Source organism: Manis pentadactyla, chromosome 8 (genome assembly GCF_030020395.1).
Source record: "Manis pentadactyla isolate mManPen7 chromosome 8, mManPen7.hap1, whole genome shotgun sequence".
Classification (NCBI taxonomy): Eukaryota; Metazoa; Chordata; class Mammalia; order Pholidota; family Manidae; genus Manis; species Manis pentadactyla.
The window spans coordinates 17,360,751-17,381,873 of record NC_080026.1 but is presented as its reverse complement, the minus strand read 5'-3'; the positions used below and the strand labels follow the sequence as shown (position 1 = coordinate 17,381,873).

Sequence of the window (21,123 nt, the reverse complement as noted above, 5' to 3'; positions counted from 1 at the left end):
TTGAGATTTTTTTTCTCTATAGGCAATGAAGAATCATTGAAGGATTATAAACCTGCTAGTGATATGGTTATATATGCATTTAGAATACTTCTTTATAATCAGAAGGACAGATAGATTTGAGAATTTGAGACTTTTGCAGTAGTTTAGGCTTGAAAGGACCATTAGACCTTGAAATAGAGCTATGGCTTTAGGAATGATTTGTGAGTTGTGTCGAAGATGAAATTGTATGACTTAATAGGTGACAGGGATGAAGTAGAAGGAAATATCCAGGGCAGGAATAGCAGATAGATTTCAACACAAGGTGATAACATGAATTTGAAGTGCCTGTGGGAGTGCTCAGTTCATAGTGACTGGAGGGCTATATGAGCAATGTGATAGCTTAAACCCAGTTGCCATGGCACTAGAGGAGAGATGGGACACATTTGTTATGTGAAAATGGCATTAGTGGTTGCCTAACTAGAAACCGTATCCCCATTCTCTCTTCCATCCAGAATACCAATTTTCCTCCAGACAACTACTCGCTCTGAGATATAGTTCATGTTCTTTAGGAAAAGTTAATCACATGGCAGCTTCAATGGATATTCATGATAGGTTATCCGGTCCACTTTTACAAAGGGATTTGTTTATGAGTGTAGGCTAAGCCAATCAGCACTTGTCACCTGCCCAAGTATGTTTCATTTAAAAATGGGCACATATACAGATTCAGCCTAATGAGATGCCACGAGAGTTTTTCTGTGGGTTTCTAGAAAAGTAAGAAGAGTAGCTCTTACTTAAAAGTAAGCCAGGATTAAGACAACATTAATGATCCCAAAGTATCCTATTGTTTAAATCAGTTTAAGCTACGGAGTCTGTTAGTTACACTCAAAAACTGTTAATTGATGATGTCTTTTCTTTGCCCCATCTAGCACAATTCCCAAGTTTCTACTTTAAGTGACTAGGTAGATATTAGTTCCATTCATCCAGCTGGAAAACAGAAGCTGGAAAGGCTTTAATCTTAGTTGAATTTGTGAAACATATAAGACATCTAGAGAAAGACGCTGAATAAATATATGTATATACATGCCTGGACTTCAAGAATGTAATGTAGTTTGGAGTTTTAGATTTAGAAATTATAAGTGTACAATAAGTACTTTAAGCCAGTGTGTATTATTAAATATAATATCAACCTAGTGAGTGAAAACCAGAATAATTTTTTTCAGTGTCATAGAAATGGAGTAGTTAGGATTGGATAGAATACAAATATCAACATATATTGAATGTAATGGAGGAAACTTGTTTCTTAAAACTTTACTTTTTTAGTTAAATAAATGTGTGTTGTGTACTATGTTTTGTAAATGTGTTCTATGAAATGTGTGTTCAAAGTACAAAACATATTTCTTACTATACATAGCAGAAAAGAGGTTTCAGATCACTGACACTGATATAGGGTGAGAAACCTAGAAAACTGAAAACAAAACCTCGGTGCTATCCAAAGAGGATGGCTGGAAAGAGAAATCCACATAGGTGAATGAGAATGTCATCCATGGGCAGGGAGGCAAGAACCATATGTGACACCAGTATAGAATACTCCCATCCTTTTTCAAATTCATCTCTAATTCTCTTGTAGTGAATTCAGAAAGTTTCTGAAGCAACCAGAATGACAGAGTATCAAATGTGGGTAAACCCACACTTGGACTAATGCCTGTTTTATGTCTTATCCATCTTGATGCGTCCTAGAAAAATGTGTCCTTACTACACACGGCCCTTGCTATGCATACTGATCTTTTATGACTTTGACTCATATAGTCTCTTACCTCTTGAACCCTCATCTTTCCTCAACATCCCATAATTTTCTATAGTAATTTTTGAATTTTCATCAGCTTCAGAATGTCTATCTAGTTTGCTTTCATACCACCTTAAGAACTCTCTACTACAAGTATTATAAACTTCTTAGATCTCTTGATACCTCGGAGTCGCTAAGAGTGCCAAAAAAAGAGCAAACAAAATTGAAAATCAGGGAAAACCATCAGTTTTAGTTTTAATAGCTGAATTGTCTTATATAAACATGGTATTTTTCAATGAAATTTGTGTATATGGACTTAGATTGACAGGCTGAATGAGGTTTTTACTAGAATCATAGAAAAAGCCTCATTTTTACAGAGGAAAACGTAGTGTGATATTATAGGAGATCCCCAGAGCCTTAGTTGGATCAAAATTCAATTCTGCTTTTAAATAGATCCAAAAAAGCGTGGATCACTGCTTTCTGCAGCATCCCAGGCAGTCATAAAAATTTCATGATGGCACCTAACAAATCAATGGTATTTTTAAAAGACTTTCTCTTTTTGTGGATTTGTTTGAGCAGCTAGAAGGATTAATTGCTTTCTCAAGATAGAGACCACACAATACTGTATAATGAATATTCTAATATAGTCATCTATTCAATGATTGCTGCTTTGTTATGAAATATGTAGTGTAATTTCAAAACATGTCTGAGATATTATTTGATTTTTATTGTAGAGTGCTAATTTATAGTCCACGAATGCATTCCTCTAAAAATGTGTAAATAAAAGGATTCATTTTAAGGAAAGAACAGAATCTTTTGTCCCTCAAACTGTATCTGAATCAAGAAAGCAAAAATAGAAAGTTCACAGATGCGTACTTTTTATGCTGAAGACACAAAGGGATACAAATAAAAAAGGAGTGACTTATGAACAAGGCTATTCATTACAACATTATTTATATAACAGAACTGCTTTCTATACCACAACAAAAATCTATCAGCAAGATGCAGGCTGAATGAGCTATGGTATGATCAAATAATGGAATATTATGCAACTATAAAAACTGTATGACTGTAGTGATCTCAAATACTTTGTATAGATAAAACCATCAGTTTGCAGAAAAATAGATTATATCTTCCAGGAATTGTACAACATATTTTTCATCCAACATGTTTATCAGTACCCTGCTACTTCTTCAAGAGGTAGAATATATGTATATTTATATTTATGTCTGTATTTATGTTTATATTTATTTCCCTCTCTCTGAAACTTAGGGGAAACTTTTATCAAAATTCATGTCTCAATTAATAAGATATGTTAATAGAGTATGATGGAAGGGACGTCTCACTTCCAAGGCTAGGTTATAAATGGTGAATATTCACCAGGTTGACTACTTTTTACCATATTCCTCATGGTGGGGTGGCTCTCAGTTTTCACAGGAATAGACACTAATTATGGATGTGGATTTGCCTTCCTTCTCACAAGCCTTCCAAAATCACCATCCTTGGATTTACAACATGCCTTATTCACCATCTTGATATTCCATCCTGGCATCTCTTCTGACCGGGAAACTCATTTTTCATCAAATGTTGCTGCAGATTCATGCCAATGGGTGAACTGGCCGTTTGAAGATGCAGTAATGGAGCTACTGGTTCATGGCGCTTTACAGGGTAGGAGTGTATACTCTCCAGGATGCTGTGTATATTCTAAATGAATGATTAATATATGTTACTGTTTCTGCCACAGTTAGGATTTATGTGTCTGGGTATCAAGGAGTGGAAATAGGAGAGACTAGTCTTTGGAAAAGCCCGGAGATAAAGTAATTACTTCCTGTATCTGTAACACTGGGTTCTGCTGGTGTAGAGGTTTTCCATTACAAGGGAGAAATGCTTCCAACAAGGGATACAGCAGTCAACAGGCACAGAAGGGACTTACGGTACTTGCTGGCTAGATTGATCCTGAGCATCAAGAGAGAATTGGTTGCCACTATGCAGTGGGGGTAGGAAGGGTGCAGCTGAATTCTGGAGATCCTCAAGAGTACAGCTGAGAACTCCCTGTCCTACCATTAGACTCAGCTCACCGGGCAGCTCCTCCATAACCCCCTGGGTCCCCTCCTTCATCTTCTCTGAATTTTGGTTATGTGGGGGGCTAATGTTGTGGCAAAGTATTCCACTTCTTTTGCAGGTCAGCTACATCATCAATGTCAGAGGCTTGGAGGTGCCGAAGCACCATAGACCATTCAGATGAGACACAGATGTGGGTTCTGTGCATCTTCACATGTTCTGGTTGCCCCAGTTCACCTCACTTCAGGTGTAACATGCCTTCCTGACTGCTGCTCCTGTGGACTTCAAGCCCAGCACCACATGCAGGGGGACCAGACATACATAGCCGCCTAACCAGCTCTGCTGATTGCATAATGTCTAATCCCTACAATAAATCCCTTTTATCACACACAGTGGTTCTGCTTTACTGATCAAGTCCTAATAGATTTAAGAAGAGTCCATATAGTTTACTTTTTATTTTTAAAGTGGACAGATAACCTAGGAAGTACTAAAAATGCTTACTCTGTGGGAAAAAAAAGAGTAAAGAGAAAGGATAAAGCTGGGAGCTGAAGCATTTTGGTTCATAGTTTGGAGTCATGTCAATATTTCTCATGAGTAAAAAATCAAAATTAAATTTAAAAATACCACAAAAACAAAGCTATGCCTTAAATTGGAAACAAATGAAAAATGAACTTAATAGTACATAGAGTTGATGGAATCACCAGATATAGAAGAGTTATTTCAAATGACTTCTAAGAAAAGCACACTTTGATTCAAAAATGTGCCTGTGCTAAGTTCTGAAAAGAATCACAAAGATTTTAAACTTCTTTCAGTGGGCAGGCTTTTTTTTTTAAATGATAATGTGGATAATTATATTTAGAAACTAAAAATATACAAATTATCTTACAAAACACATTATTATAAGATAAAGCAAATGTAATTATGCTAATTGTCATGTGGAGTCCAAAAATTTTAGAGACATACATATTTCAAAAAAATCACAAGAAGTTTTGCATATTAAGTAAAACTCTGTAATGCCAATCCTAAATATCAATGTGAATTCATGGTTTATTATTATTTTTTAATTTGTGTATTTTCTGGTTCTGGGCACTGAGAAGCCCTAGTTGTAAGGAATACCTAATGCTCCTTCTGTCATCTCTAAATGCAAGTTTCCTGTAAAAGGAAGCAGGACTCTTTGGACAAACATGGCTGATTCAGTCTAGAACAGGAAATGTCTAAGGTGAGCCTGAAATACCCTGTTGCACAAGCAACAAGAGGCAAGAAACCTATCAAAGAAAGAGGAGCTGGGAGTCAGCCACTGGCATTGACAGGCTAGCTTGAGCATCAAAAAGAATAATGGTCACAGTGGACTGAAATCATAAAATACGTTAAAATCCACGGGTTCCTAAAACAAAATAAAAACAAAACAAATGACAAAACAGAGCACAAATCATTTGTCTCTTTCAGAGTTTACAAGGGCACCAACTCAAATTATTTTGAGAACTGACCATGAGGAAGAATCAAGCATTTCTCCTACAAGCCTTCAATGGACATTCAGAGTCATCAAAATTGTTGATAAAGGTCTTCTTTATGTAAAAACCAAGAAGTTTTACGTAAAATGATAAATGCAGAAGGAATGATAAAACTAGAAAGTCACTATTTTGCAATAGCTAATTGAAAGGAAAGTAATGACACACAGCAGCAATTCACCGGAGAATTCCGCTTTATTAGGGAAAGGTGCTGGGTTATATAGGAAAGGGCATGGGGTGATTGTGGTGTCACTTCTACGGGGCTGGTGGCTATTGGCTAGGTCCTGGGATTAGGGGAGCGAGGGGTGATTGGCGTTCAGGTGGCGCCGGCGGGAACCGAGGACCCGGAAGAGAAGCAGGAAGTTCGCCATCTTATGGGTGGGGGCCCTTCATTCTCCCCTTTCTCCTCTATGGGGTTGTGGACGTTGCTTTCTCTCTGACTGCTTCCTGCTGAACGGGGGCAGAGAAGGGAGTGAGGGCTTGAGGACCGGGAGGAAAGGGTTGATAGGACTCCCCACAGTAAGGACGAGTAGATGTGGACTTCTTCAGGTTGGAAATCAATGAAGGTTCCCTGTAACCATAGGTCGAGGACTTGTTGATTCCAATGGTGCCAAGAGGATATGGGTGCCAGAAGCCAGGCGTCTGCGGCCATTGTTTCCAGGAACAGTTTCCAGCGGAGAGAGGGGTCCATCTCAGCTTGTGGTGGGGAGCTTATGTGAGGGTGAGGGATCTTCTGTGGCTAAAAGCTGGTAGTTCCTGAGTAAAAGCTGGTTGAAAGTTTGATTAGAGATTTTACCGACTTGGGATCTGATAAACTTTACAAGGCAAGAAGAGACAGGCGAGGAGAATGATTATTATAGGGCCTGCAATGGGCCAGAGCCAGGTAAGGAAGGGGTTTGTTAGTATTGAAGAGAATGGGTTGGAGGAGTAATACTGTGGGTACCGGGAGTTACCCATATTGTGAATGGCGCAAGACCAGTAGGGACATCCCCGTAGGTGTCTGGCCGTCACCTGCAACAGGCTTGTTTTTGGTCATAGAGGAAGCAGAGGTAGGGAGAATAAAGGTAGCTGCTAGTGAACACTTCGGTGGAGGGAGGAAAGTGGAGGTATAAAGGCTCGGAGCAGCCTTTCAGAGGGCAGTCTGACTTGGCAATGAGGGCAGTAACTTTTGTTTGATGCTGTGTGTAAGTCTGTCTGACTTTCAATCGCCATACAAAGGAGGCTGGGGTGGCGGGGAAGACAATAGGAAGGAGGAAAAAAGCGAGAGAGAGCGAGGGAGCAGTAAAGGAGGAAAAAGTCATGATTCGGGTATGGATGGCAAAGGGGGTGAATGGGATTTTGGAGGAAAGAGGACAGTAAGGTCAGGAGTCTGGAGGGAGGGAGAGTCTGTAAACTTCTGTAGGTTAAGAGGTCCTTTAGGTGATGTGGGGACAGAATGGTAAGGGGCGCCCCGAATGTCAGTTTATGAGCTTCCTTCTGCAAGAGCTGTCCAGCAGCTAATGCCCATAGGCAGGAGGCCCATCCCCGAAATGTGGGGTCTAATTGCTTGGAAAGATAAGCTCCTGGGGCAAAGGATGGGCCATAATATTGGCCTAGGACTCCTAGAGCTTGACTGGACCTCTCATGAATGTATAATGAGAAGGGCTTCGACAAATCAGGAAGATGGAGAGCTGGGGCTTCCACAAGGGCTCGACGGAGCTTAATGAAGGAGTGTCAGGGTGAGGAGGATAATGGTTCTTCAGGGGGACCCTTGCTGAGGTCATATAGGGGTCTTGCCAACAGGGAGAAGTTAGGGATCCATGCTCTAAAATACCCAGCCAGGCCTAGAAAGGAAAGGATTTCTGTCTTGGTTTTGGGAACAGGCAGGTCAGAGAGGAGCCGTTTTCTGTCTAAGGTAATGGACTTTTTTGTTGAGATAGAAGAAATCCAAGGTAAGTGACAGAAGGGGAAGAGATTTGAGCTTTGACAGGGGATACCCGGTAACCTCTGGAAGCTAGAAGGTTAAGTAGGGAGGCAGTGTCAAGTTGAGACTGTTCCCACGAGGGACTGCAGAGTAGAAGATCATCCACGTATTGTAATAAGGTGGACTTGGAAGCCTTGTGGCAAAACTGTCCAAGTGAGTTGTTCAGAATGTCTTGTGTATGGGTCCATCCAGGTGAAGGTGAAAAAATCTTGGGAGGAGGGGTCCAGAGGGATAGAAAAAAAAAAATGTGTCCTTGAGATCTAGGACTGAGAAGTGGGAGGCTGAGGCAGGGATCTGCGATAAAAGGGTGTATGGATTTGGGACTAAGAGATGGATAGGGGCGATGGCCATGTTGATGAGGCGAAGGTCTTAGACGAGGCGGAAAGATCTGTTGGTTTTTTTAACAGCTAATATGGGGGTATTAAACGGGGAGTGAGTGGGTCTGAGGTAATTTTTGTTTAAAAGATTTTGAATGATGGGTTGGAGGCCTATGAGGGCTGAAGTGGTTAGGGGGTATTGGGCCTGACAGATATACTGAGAGGGGTCACGTAATTTGATAGAGGCAGGAGGACATAGAGCCACAGAGGGGCTTGTAATGTCCCAAACTTTGGGATTTACAGGGTGTATGAGGGCAGAACTGGAGCTTTCATTGGGTAGAGGGGGGTCGTCGGCTGTGAGGGCCATCAGAAAGGGAGTACTGGGGGCTGCGGGAGTGGATATAGTTATGGAAACATGGAGGAGAGAAAGGATGTCCCGTCCTAGTAAGGGGATGGGATACTGGGGCATAACCCGGAAGGAGTGGGAGAAAGGTATGGGATTGTCTTGGATTGTGCATAAAAGGGGGGGGGTTTTAATGGGAAAATCTGTTTACCTCCTACCCCGACTATAGGAATAATGGCAGGTGTGGTAGGGCCCCGGTATTCTCACAAGACTGGGAAGGTGGCTCCTGTATCTAGGAGGAAGGAGATTGGGTGACCGTCTACTATTAAAGTAACCCTGGGCTCCTGTTTGGTGATGAAAATGGTCAGGCGAGAAGCCCCCAGGCCCCATCAATCTTCTTCTGCCAGCCCCACTACTGCGGGCTTAGGATGGGGGTTGTTCATCCAGCCTCCCCTTCAGGTGGCTGGGTAATCAGACCCCCAGTGGCCCTTTTTGTGGCATCTGGGGCATGAGGTGGTAGGAGAACTGGGGGAGGGACACGCCCTTGACCAATGTCCTTCTTGTCCGCACTTGAAACAAGCTCCTGTGGGGGGCTTGTCTGTAGAGGGGCGCCCAGGTTGTGGTTTTATCAGCTGGGCCAACACTTGGAAATTGGCCTGATCAGCCTTTTGTTTACGGTGTTCTTTCTCCTCCCGGTTATGGAAGACTTCAAAGGCCACTGTTAGGATCTCAGTCTGTGGGGTAGCGGGGCCCTGTTCTAACTTTTTGAGTTTAGCTTTAATGTCGGGGTAGCTTTGAGCCAGGAAGTATGTCATAAGGACATGTCTCCCGTCAGGCGTTTCTGGGTCCAGGCTGGTAACTGTAATAGGGCTTGAGTGAGTCTGTCTAAGAACTCGGAGGGAGCTTTTGAAAATTGACTCTTTACGAGCTGCCTTTTTCAGACCTGCTATTAAGCAGCAGGTGAAGATATCTCGAGAGCGGAGACCCACGGCGGTGGGGGACTGACGGGTTCTGGCTCAGTCTGTGGGGGAGAAACAGGTGATGGAGGCAAAGACGCAGGAGGCTCCTGGGACTTAGTTAGAGGGGGGCTGAAAGGCTCAGGCTTGATCTGCAGGGGGGTGAGGTGGGGGAGGAGATGGTGGTGGAGGAAGGGGGAGGGGTTGTTGTAGGAGAGGAGGGGGAAGGGAGTGAATGGGAGGCTTCTGCGGGGGAGACGGCTTGCAGGCGAGGAGAACTTGGGGGGAGGCGGAGGGAGGAGGTGGAAAGCTTCGGTATAGGGAATCTCCTTCCATTTTTTCAGGCGCTGGCAGCAGTTAAAGAGATCGTGAGTGATGTTAGGATCAAGAGCTCCCCCTGCGGGCCATTGGTTGTTGTTGTCTAAGGGGTATGTCGGCCAATCTTGGGAGCAGTATTTACAGAGAAGTTTTGGTTTTATATCAGGCGTCAGGGAGAGGGTGGCTAGATGCTTGAGCAGGCATTCAAGAGGTGAACTTTCAGGGAGGGATGAAGAGGCTCCCATGGCTAAAGGACAGAGAAGGAGACAAACAGGGGAAGACAAACGGAGATCCTCGGACTGGGAGCAGACCGCAAGGGGACAAAGGGCGTCCCCGGTGATCCTTGGGGGTCTGCGGAAACTCGTATACGAGTCGGAATTTCTTAGGAAGTGTGGGTCGTCACCCAGGCTTCTCTAAGAAGGCAGAGTGCCGGAGTCACGAGGAACCTAGTACTAGGAGTTTTAGGCGGAAGGAATTTTCGGCGGAAGGAAAGGAAGTGGGGGGGTGGGAAGGGAGCGTTCTCATCTGCAAAGGAGTCCCCTCGTTTATTGCTGTCGGGGAAGGGGCCTGAGGGTCCGCCGCAGCCGTGAAGGCCTCAGGCAGGGAGAGTTCCCTCCTCGTCCCCGAGCGTCAGGGCCTTGCTGGACGATCACACTCAATGGCACTGCGATAGCTCGGGGAAGAGCGGCCCACTCCGGGGGAAAACGTACCCAAAGGCCAGAGAGGAGTGGTGAGTGTGAGGAGCCAGTGCCAGAAAAAGAGGATGAGGGCAAGCTGCTGCTGGTGTTGGGGGGAAGACGAGGCCCAGTTGGGGTGTCCCGTCTCCCGGGTTTTGGCACCAATGAAAGGAAAGGAGCGACACACAGCAGCAATTCACCAGAGAATTCTGCTTTATTAGGGAAAGGTGCTGGGTTATATAGGAAGGCGCATGGGGTGATTGTGGTGTCACTTCTACGGGGCTGGTGGCTATTGGCTAGGTGCTGGGATTAGGGGGGCGAGGGGTGATTGGGCTTCAGGTGGCGCCGGCGGGAACTGAGGACCCGGAAGAGAAGCAGGAATTTTGCCATGTTATGGGTGGGAGCCCTTCACTAATGAAATAATCTCTCTGGGCAAGAACATTAAAAGGTGCTAAAATCCTTACATGAAAATTTGATAAGGATATTAGAGATGGATGATAATGTTTAGTTACCGAAGGAAACTAATAATGAATCTTTGTAACATTAATTTCAGGCAACCAGACACTGTGTCTCAGTGGAATGCTCAGTATGATGCTCAATAAGTAGATCTAGCAACTTATTTATCAAAAATTAAGAAAAACATTGATGAAATACAAAGTAGAATGTTGACCATTGTTAGAGATTGGTTACAGGAACATGGGAGTATATTATTCTATTTCTATTTGTATTTGCAATTTTCCATACTAAAAGAGTTATATACTATGGTCCCTTTGACTAATTTCAGTTTTAGAGGTATTTGCCCCAGTACTTACATATACATTTTGAAAATTGTGTATTTGATTTCTTAAAAAAATTGGAAGCTGAGTTATTGGTGAAGAAATAACATTTTTTAGGAGTAGTCTAACTGAAATTTCTTTGAAAACGTGAAAATTGTGTAACTCCATATTTTTCTTCCTTTTCTAAATACCATAAAGAATGGTACATATGTTACTCTATAGTGAAACCAAAGTAGTATGATAAGCAAGTGCTGCACTTGGGGTGAGAATCAAATTCACCAATAATATTTCTGATATTTTTCCAATGTGTGACTAACTAAAAAGAAGGTAAAACACTCTTCTGGTTTTATATGTTGTTTTAAACTCATTTCAGGTGTGTCATTCTTTTTAATTTTCTTCCAGCCCAAAACTCAAATTTTGATTATTTCCTCCTCTTGATAATTTCTTCCAACAATTAATCAGTGAGAGGGTGTTTCCTTTCCACTCCATGAGTGTTTTTTATCTCAGGAGTTCAGAATCAAGGGATATACTATAACAGTAGCACAGTTTCCAGGCTAAATGAGTTTGGGAAACTCTTTGTTAGAATTCTAAATTCTCTGTTTCCTTGGGATAGGTAATTAGCAGCCAGGGTCAAACTTCCTAACCTAGTAGTAGTCAGTACAGGTCATTTACAAACCCATTTTTCTCAAAAGAAACTGACAACATTGTGCTTAATGGGTAGGCAATGAGTGAATGAATAAAGCAGTCTGGGAGAAATGAGAAAGAAGAACGCCTAACCCAGCTCTAAGAGGTTAAGCGACTAACAGGAAGAAAAGAAAGGGCTGCTGAAAAAGCCACTCACCAGAGCCCCATCAGGGGATGTTGTCCAAGGCAGCTGCACAAACATACCCACTGGACTAGGACAGCTTTCACCCTGCAAATATTTGGAAAAACAACCTCTAGGTTTTGCCTCCCACTGTAGATCCTTAGGGCATATTAATGGCTGGCAAACAGTAGCAGGCTGTGTCTGATTGCTCAGGGCATTATTTTTTTTCTCTAAAGTTTGCATCAGGGAGTATTTTTCAGAATGTTTCTAAAGGTCATTTGGAATCTTCTTGAGACTAAGAAAATAATGAGATGCCTGGAAATGGTGAGACACTTCCTTTCATAGTGGTAGCTGAAAACACAGTAAGCCCTTATGTATATGTCATTATCAAGACAACCTGATTTTCTACAGAGAGGCTCTCTCGCAAAGGAAGCAATATACCTGAAACTGACAGAGGTCAGTCTAATCAGTGCTGAAGTTCTGGGAAATGTTGCTAAACTCCTATCCTACAGCATGTTGCATATTTCCAAGAATGTAACTTCATTGGTGCTACCGGTGATTTCCAATGTTATTCAAATGCAGAAAAGCAAAACACTCAGGAAAGTGGAAATAATGATTCACCCCAATGTTAAAACTCCTGAACAAAAATCTCACTTTTCCCACTAATAAACGGCAATACCATATTAAAGATAAAATGTTTTGTAAGCAATACTTTCCAATACTAATGAAATCAGTGATGACGATGTTGGGGAAGACAAATTTTCCTCTGTCTTTCAAAGTCCTTCTTGCTGATCTAAGAACCAAATTGGCATTAGATAGATTAACAGGAGGGAAAAAAAAAAAACCCAAAACGTAATTACATGCATGTAGAGGCCCACTAATGAAATTGAGGCCCAAGGAAATGACCAAGGCAGGCAGTTTTTACATGTTTTAGATGAGGAGACAATAAATCTGTGAGAAATTAACCAGACAAAGAAAACTTATGTTTGCGAGTTCAGTTAGTAGGGAATTCTAAACATTATTTGGGCTGGGAATGCAGATTAGCAAAAAGTGACAAATCAAAAACCCTAAATACTGAGAGATCTGTGAAATAAAAGGGTTTATTGAGGCTTAACAGATGCTAGCCAGACAAGGACTGAATCCTAGGATAGAAAGTTTCAGCTTCACCAACAGCAAGGACAGTTAACAGAATTTGTCCACCAGATTCAAAAAACAGGGCACATTGATGAGGATCTCAAGGAAAGAAAGTTCTCTAAATTCTCATTGGCTATAGATAAGGAAGGTGGGCTGATGTGAAGTAGGGTGAGTCCTGGGATAGGTGGTTAGTCCCTAGAGAAGGCTTGTGGATTGGTTGTTGATGGTGGTCAGACACTGTTCAAGAGCAAGTGGTGGATGCAGTGTTCCTGGGAACCTTCTAGATGTGTGTTGAAATGACTCCATCCAGGAATGTGGACTTTCTGGTTAGCTACAGCCCATGACTATTGACTGATGACGTTCGCTTGTCTCTTTCCCTCATTTTCTGGCCCTTCTGTCACTTCATTTAGGACATTTCAGAATTTTTGCCTTGTCAGAAAGTAACAAGATTTGTTTATTCAAATTTCTTGGCTCTCATTTCCCTATCTCTGGTAATAGGATGTCTTCTGTACAGGAAGGGGTGCCTTTCACAGGGAGAGATTTATTTCCTGTTTTCAGTGGGGGAAAGAAGAGGGTCCCAGAATCCCTCTTATACCAGCTCTTTCTCCAGTGTTTCTACCCAGGATCAATACTGCCAAAGTAATCAGCATGCTGAAGCGGCACATTTGGGGCAGCTTGCCCTTGGCCCCTATAGTGGGTAACAGTTTACTACGGACCAGATACTGTTCCAGAACTGATTATATGGAAAATCTTATTTAAAAGCTGCCTACAACTCAATGAGGTAGCTTATCACACATGATAAAAGCACAGGACATGGGATTTTAAGTGATTAATACCAATCACATGAGTAATAAGTGTTGGAGCCAGAATTTCAATCCAGACCCCATGACTCTAAAAACAGTCCTCTTGAAAACTATTCTATGTTAGATTTGAAAATGATGTCACTATCATTAAAGATTGTTTTCACAATTAATTTTTTGAAGTTTTGTTTTGGTTAATAATTTCAACATGATGCAGCATGTATTTTGCCACAACTCATAAGAAGTAAATATTACTGATAGGATTTCTGGTTCCTTTGTCTTAGGGATGGGAAGTGATTCCTATGGGAATGGAGTTACTCAGTCTATTCAACAAATAGTACCTATTCTACACATCAGGCATCAGGCATGAAGATTCAATGAGAAGCAAGAGAGATGTACAGGAGCTAAGTCATATAATAAAGACACAATGAAAAATGAAACTCCAAGATTCTATCACTTGCTATGTTAGACTTAGAAAAATTTCATAAACTCTCTTAAACAAGTAGAAGAGATAGTAACTTGATGATTAGAGAAAAGAAAACAAGGTAGCTTTAAAATACTGAATATGAAAAATTACTTCCATGAAATACTGAGTGCTGAAAACGGTGTCAAAGTCCTTTGTCCTCCAAGATTGATTAGAGTGGAATAAGATGAAAATCTTTTTTTCTAGGTATTAACTTATTTGAGAGAAATTTCCCTGGGGCAGGAGTAAGGAGAGAAAGAACATCTCTCTCTAGCTCTTGGAAGAATTTCTCACCCATTTTTATTTCTTATTCTTCCCTGAACTAACAGTGAAAAGGTCAAGGGAATTATTTTTAAACCTTTGCTTTGCACTTACTAAAAGAAGTTTCTACCGTATTTAAGGAATGTCAGTGAGATAAATAGACAGTAAGACCTTCCAGAACACACACCATGGAATCTGATTTAAGGTCTTTTTTTTCCCTCAAGATGAATCAGAATATTAGAAGGAAAAAATGAAACATCATGTTAACCCTAAAATGGGAAACAGCTGTGAATTTGGCTCTGACTTTTATTTATCTCATGCCTCTAGCCCATTGTACTTTCCCTTGATCAAAACTAGAAGCAAACATTTTCATATCCATGTAATCTCCATTTGATTGAGGATTTCTGGGCTGTTTTGTACAAAATATGGGTGCATGCCCATATTAGCACATTAGTCTTAGTTAGAAAAATCTGCTGGGTTAATTCTCTTTTTTCTATTCCAGAACAACATATGCAATTAGCCCTTTAACTTCCATCCCTTTAGCTTCCTGAGGAGGGTGACTCATATTCAAATATGTTTTTGTTCCAAGTGTTGTTATTACCTCCAGTCTCTGCCTACTGCTTTAAATCTTATTCCATAAATAACTGAGGAATTTAAAGTTCTTTCTTTCTTTCTTACAGGCCTTTGGGGTTGATCCATTATTAATCTTTATAAAATAAGCCACTCTTAAGGATATCGAAGTAGATTTACTTGCTATGATTTGACTCATACTGGGTCAAATAGTACCTATTCTACACATCAGGCACAAAAAAATTTCCAACAGTCTGTGTCATGCATACTGTTTTCACATTTAGCAACAATTCCTGCACGGGGCAGACACCTCACAAATATTTGTGAAATGAGTGGATGAGTCCCTTCCAGTCCAATAGTTCAGAAGTACCATATCAAAATGAGATTAGAGCTGGCTGAAACCCTTAGTGAATGGAGCAGGTCAGGCCTTTGGAGAAAGGTGAGTGGAGCACCAATCACCAACTGGAGATTCATAGGCCAATAAATTCAGAGGAGAAAGACACAAAGGAAAACACTCCAATGAACTGCTTTACACAACACCTTTGATAAAGGGCCACAAAAATCATAAAAGTATGTGTGTGTAGTATATAAAAATACTGGGTGATGATGCTGGTGTTATTATGTAAGTGGGAACTGTGCCAAATGGGAATTATGGCTCTGGGGACAACACTAGCAAATTATCAGAAGTGACATTTGATAATCTTCAGAAAAAATGGTTAGCAAACCTCTCTAGTTCAGGCATTGCAGAGAACACAAAGATATACAGAGAGAGGGTTTCCCCTCTGTGTGATGCTCACTACTTTAGTTAGTGCTGTAATGATAAGTGGGTATTATTTGCCCTTTTGTTAGAGATAAGCAAACGAAGCTCAGACAGGTTAAGTACTTTGTTTAATGTCACATAAATAGCAAGAAATGAAACTGGAAATGAAACCAGAAGCCCATTTCCTTTTTATTATTCTACTCTGAACACCTGTAAAGGAGGATAGCACATAGCAAGTACCAGTACCTTGCAGAAATCAGGGCACAGAGAAATTATAGCAGCAGTATACCTGGCTCGTAATAGGCTCACCTAAGAAGTTTGTTAGTGAATGAGTAATACATTTAACAGGTTGATCTTTAAAATATTTTTATTGTCTTGTTTTCTGGAACTGGTACCATTGGAACATCCCCCCTATAGCTGAACATTGCTTTTATTCATTAGTTTCATGCCAATTGAAGAGATGAAGTGTACATGGCCTTATTTTGTCATATAGAATTTATAAACTCTAGTCCCTGAGGAGTGAATTGCTTAAGGTCAAATGAGAAAGGTGTTTTCTCATGCTTTGTCCTTTAAACAAATTTTGGTTTGAATCTTCTGTCTCAGGAACCAAGTTTTGCAATTTCCAGAGTTACACAAGAGCATGGAACGCCATCTGTAAAAGACAAAAATCAGAAGTGAATGCATTCTGATATTTAGAACATTCTCAGGGGATGTAACGTATCCCCTAGCAAGCTGGAATTGGGGTTTCAAATGACTTTGAAGAAGTTTATTTAAAAGGCAGAGAAGTGGGTGTAGATTGGGGCTATTTTTATCCCTCCTTGGAAATTCTCTATGATCTTCACACAAAGAAGTGCAAGCAAAGATGGCACTACTAATTATTTTCTTTCTGGTTTATTTACTGTTTCTTACCCAGAGGCTGCTGAATTGAATTTCTTGGGAGACAGTGAAACATGTCAGGGTCTAAGAGTGGTGTCAAGACCCACCTGGAGATTCTCTCTCCAAGATGGCGGGTCTGGAGGAAGAACCAATGGAGCAGGTCTATTGACTTGTTATCTGAATTACTTCCTGATAAGTGCCCTTCCCTTTCTGGGCATCATGAGGACACTGAAGAATATGACCTGGAAAGTTTCCTGCTGTAAACATTGCAGTTTATAAATAGAAAAAAGAGTGGACTGACAATTTACCTTTCAATTAAGCAATCTATTTTTTAAATGCAGTTATACATAAGGACTTACATAATTTGTACTGGGTAAGGAGACAAATCAGAGCATAGACTCAAGAAAAAAAATCCTAGTTCTAACACTTACTAAATATACCACCTTGAGAAGTTAGTCTCTTCAAGACTTAGTTTTTTCCTCAGTAAAATGGGGATAGTCATATTACCTCCATAGGGTTGTCTTGATACGGTGACAGTATGAGCTCACCCATGTTCACTACTTGATAACAAAATGGCACATAGTAAGTGGGTAAAATAATGAAGAGGATTACATTGCTTTAGAGCTCAGATTGTTCACAAACCTATGATCTTATTTTTCCTTAAATCACTGCAAGTAAGTAGCATCCTTATTTTCTGATACAGTTGAGAGTAATAGTTCATGAAACCAAAAAAGGAAATATCTCCTTAATTAAAAAATAGACTGTAAAAATTAGGAAGAGCCGACTGGAAAAGGGCAGGTTAGTGCCTTCAAGCTTGCTTTAGTCTACCCTTAAAAGCTAGAGGAAGAGCAAAATAGTAACCCCTCCTGTTACCGTCCATGGGACCGTTCAGTAGACTGGGAATAAGAGTGATTTAGTCACAGATGAGCGTCAGAAATTTCCTGAGTGTTAAATCCCCATGGTCAAAATATCCGTTGGCTAGGCTTTTCCATTTTTACATATTCCTTCTACTACTTCACAATGGCATATTAAAAACACTAATGAAATTTCATGGCTATGAATATTTCAAATTTTACTACATGTTTATGAGGTAATATCTGTCATCCCGTGACACTGGCAACATCAATGCAGATAATGGTAGTTACGGCTCTTCAGGGAACCACGGGGGAGCCTGCGCTGGTCCAACGCTCTAAGCATGGAGCGCCAGGCTTCGCTGCAAGCCTGACATAGACTTATCTGGAGGGAAAAAAATCATATCTAATAGAACAGTATCGATTATAAGGAAAATTCCTAAGATTGTGCCTGCCACGTTAACCACAGTTTCTTTCTCCCTATTTATGTAACTACGATCTTTCAGACTGCAATATGATTATAAAGATCCCCCTGGCTGAAGGCCAGCCTAAATCTCTTGCAGGGGAATTTTGTTTGCAAACAGAGGTCCTGGTGTGCTGTTTGAATTACAATGGAGTTGATCTTACCTGGTTAACTTCTTCAATACTTTGCCATCTTCCTCCTGCTATCTCTTGAGGGCTTCTTGCTCATCTTCGGTTGCAGCCAGCGATTTCATTAGAAGGTGCTATCCAGGCTCTTTTTTTCCTCCACAGCACTTATCTTTGTTGGTAATTCAAGCTTGTTAGTGAGCTTATTTCATTAACGACCAACTACACCCAAAACTATCGTTTCAGCCGGAGCAAAGGTTGTGTTTCCTTTGCTCATCAGTATTTCCTCCGTCAATTACATTGCTGGGCGTAACACCCAGTGAATAGCTGGTGAATGAACACTTGTTTTGAATTAGGTGGAGAAATGGTTTCGGGGCTCATCATAAAAAATATACCCATGTCCATTTTTGAGGAAAATGTTTATCTGGGAATAGTATTAATAGTTCTGTATTTCAGTTTTCATGAAAATTCTGATCTATGGAATTCTTAACGCTTTTCCTAAAAGTAGATTTTTCATTTTGGGTGGAAGGAGTTACTGAGTTTGTTTACGGTGATACTGAGGAAATAGATAAATTCAAGTGTCAGGTTGGTGATTGGGCTCTTAACTTTTGTTGAAGTTTGAAAATGTAAGTGGTGCCTGAAGTTGCTTCATGAGTTTTGTGCGTAAGGTCAGCCCTGGAAAGCCTGCTCCTCTGCCCCCAGTACCATGGAAAACAGCTTGATAACTAGTCTGGCACAAATAGCTGGGAGACAGTAGTAGCCAGTGTAGAATCGACTGGTCTATGTCCTTCCTAAGAAAAATGGGCTCTTAAATGTTTTTAGTTTTGTTAGTTTATTTTGGTAATTTATATTCATTTTTAACCCAGAAGCCTACTGACTTGATAATCTCTCACTTAAGACTTCAGAAGTACAACTAGGGGCTCCCCAGTTGTGTCTGACACTACTAAAAGAGTGTCTCCCCTGCACCTTCAAATCTTTCTGCAGTTTTCAACCCAATGTGGCTCTTCCCATCCTACACTGACTACCTTTTGGGTCTTGTCTGATGCTGTTGGAGAAATTTTGCTATTGCCATTATCTACATGAGCATGCCAATACCTATGCCAAGAGAGGCTGCCTCTCTCCATGTATTAGTAGTTAAACTTCTGGAATAGGGCGGTCTTCATTCAAGAAGAAGAGAAAGGTCCCCTTCAGTTTCTAGAGACTGCTTCTTATTGGAGACCCAAACTTTGTAAGGGAATTGTTCCTGCAGAACTCACCCCTACTCTTCACCCACAGGCAGATGATTCCATGGAAAACATACCAGACACACTGTCCTATACTGACACTGACAGAGGTAGAACAGCACACACTCCTGTCTCATCAGTTGTTTTCCTTTCCCCCATCACTTCCTGCTACAGAGAGGGAAGGATTTAAATGTAGAAAATTGGTACATAGCTTAGGGTGAACTAGGAACTGATCTCTTTTAAATTAGTAGTAATGTCTGCTTAACTTAGGCAGGAGTGCCTGCAGCAAGAATTTGCAGAGGTACCCTGAAGATAGACTAATTTTATATGTTGCCTTCTTTTTTCCATCTTTTATTTTCCTTCCTCTCTGTGGAAATTAGAGATCCCCTTGTTTTAAAATCATTGATGTGGGTGTTTCTCCTCCCTATTGGACTGTGATCCCCTGAAGGGTTAAGGCTCTGTTGTGTTTATTTTGGAATCCCCTCCAGCCTTAATTTAATGCTTTGCACATGTTAGTTGCTCAGTAAGTGTTGAATTGAGTGAATTTAAGTTCGAAGTCAGTAGCTGTGTGATTTATGAAGAATGAGATAATGTGTGAGCTGAATGAAGTTCTCCATGGGAATACAAATATGGGTAGGATTAAATAAGTCTAAAAAACAGTCTGTGAAATGAATGTCAACAGATCTCCACACATTCTTCTTTGTGCCATCACCATTATTCCAAAAACACCTGGATTATTGGGTTTAGGTAGAATTGAAGGGCCCCCACCCATAAGATGGCGAACTTCCTGCTTCTCTTCTGCGTCCTCAGTTCCTGCTGGTGCCACCTGAACCCCAATCACCCCTCGCCCCCCTAATCCCAGCACCTAGCCAATAGCCACCAGCCCCATAGAAGTAACACCACAATCACCCCATGCCCCTTCCTATATAACCCAGCACCTTTCCCTAATAAAGCGGAATTCTCCGGTGAATTGCTGCTGTGTGTCGCTCCTTTCCTTTCATTGGTGCCAAAACCCCGGAGACGGAACACCCCAATTGGGCCCCATCTTCCCCCCGACACCAACAGCAGCTTGCCCTCATCCTCTTTTTCCAGCACTGGCTCATCACACTCACCACTCCTCTCTGGCCTTTGGGTAAGTTTCCCCCCAGAGCGGGCCGCTCTTCCCCGAGCTATCGCAGCGCCATTGAGCGTGATCGTCCGGCAAGGCCCTGACGCTCGGGGACGAGGAGGGAACTCTCCCCGCCATAGGCCTTCACGGCTGCGGCGGACCCCCAGGCCCCTCCTCCAACAGCCATAAATGAGGTGACTCCTTTGTGGATGAGAACGCTCCCTTCCCCTGACCCCTCCTTCTGTTCCTTCCACCGAAAACTCCTAGTACTAGGTTCCTCATGACTCCGGCACTCTGCCTTCTTAGGGGAGTCTGGGTGACAACCCACACTTCCTAAGAAATTCCGACTCGTATACGAGTTTCCGCAGACCCCCAAGGATCATCGGGGACGCCCTTTGTCTCCTTGCCGTCTGCTCCCAGTCCGAGGATCTCCGTTCGTCTTCCCCTGTTTGTCTCCTTCTCTGTCCTTTAGCCATGGGAGCCTCCTCATCCCTCCCTGAAAGTTCACCTCTTGAATGCCTGCTCAAGCATCTAACTACCCTCTACCTGACGCCTGTTATGAAACCAAAACTTCTCCATAAATACTGCTGCCAAGATTGGCCGACATACCCCCTAAACAATAACAACCAATGGCCCGCAAGGGGAACTCTTGATCCTAACATCACTCTTGATCTTTTTAACTACTGCCAGCGCCTGAAAAAATGGAAGGAGATTCCCTATATTGAAGCTTTTCGCCTCCTAGCTCAAAATCCCAGCCTCTGCACCACCTGTTCCCCGCCCCAAGTTCTCCTAGCCTGCAAGCCGTCTCCCTCCCCTCCACACACTCCCAGTCCCTCTTTGATTACCTTTGACCCAGCCTATGAACCTCTGCCATACAGGCTTCCCCCTTCAGCACCTCCCCCTCCTACAACCCCTCCGCCCTCTTCCGCAGTCACCACCGCCTCCACCTCCTCTCCCGCAGAAGCCTCCCGCCCGCTCCCCTCCCCCTCCTCTCCTACAACAA

General features: G+C 42.0%; 1 long non-coding RNA gene across 1 annotated transcript in view; it reads right to left on the bottom strand.

The window, feature by feature from the left end:
• The window catches only part of LOC130684537 (uncharacterized), a 100,005-nt gene extending 88,112 nt beyond the window's left edge, over positions 1–11,893 (bottom strand). The window contains exon 1 of the long non-coding RNA XR_008998821.1: positions 11,523–11,893. This is a non-coding gene — a long non-coding RNA (uncharacterized LOC130684537). The remainder of the gene's footprint in view (positions 1–11,522) is intronic.
• Positions 11,894–21,123: the final 9,230 nt, after the last annotated feature.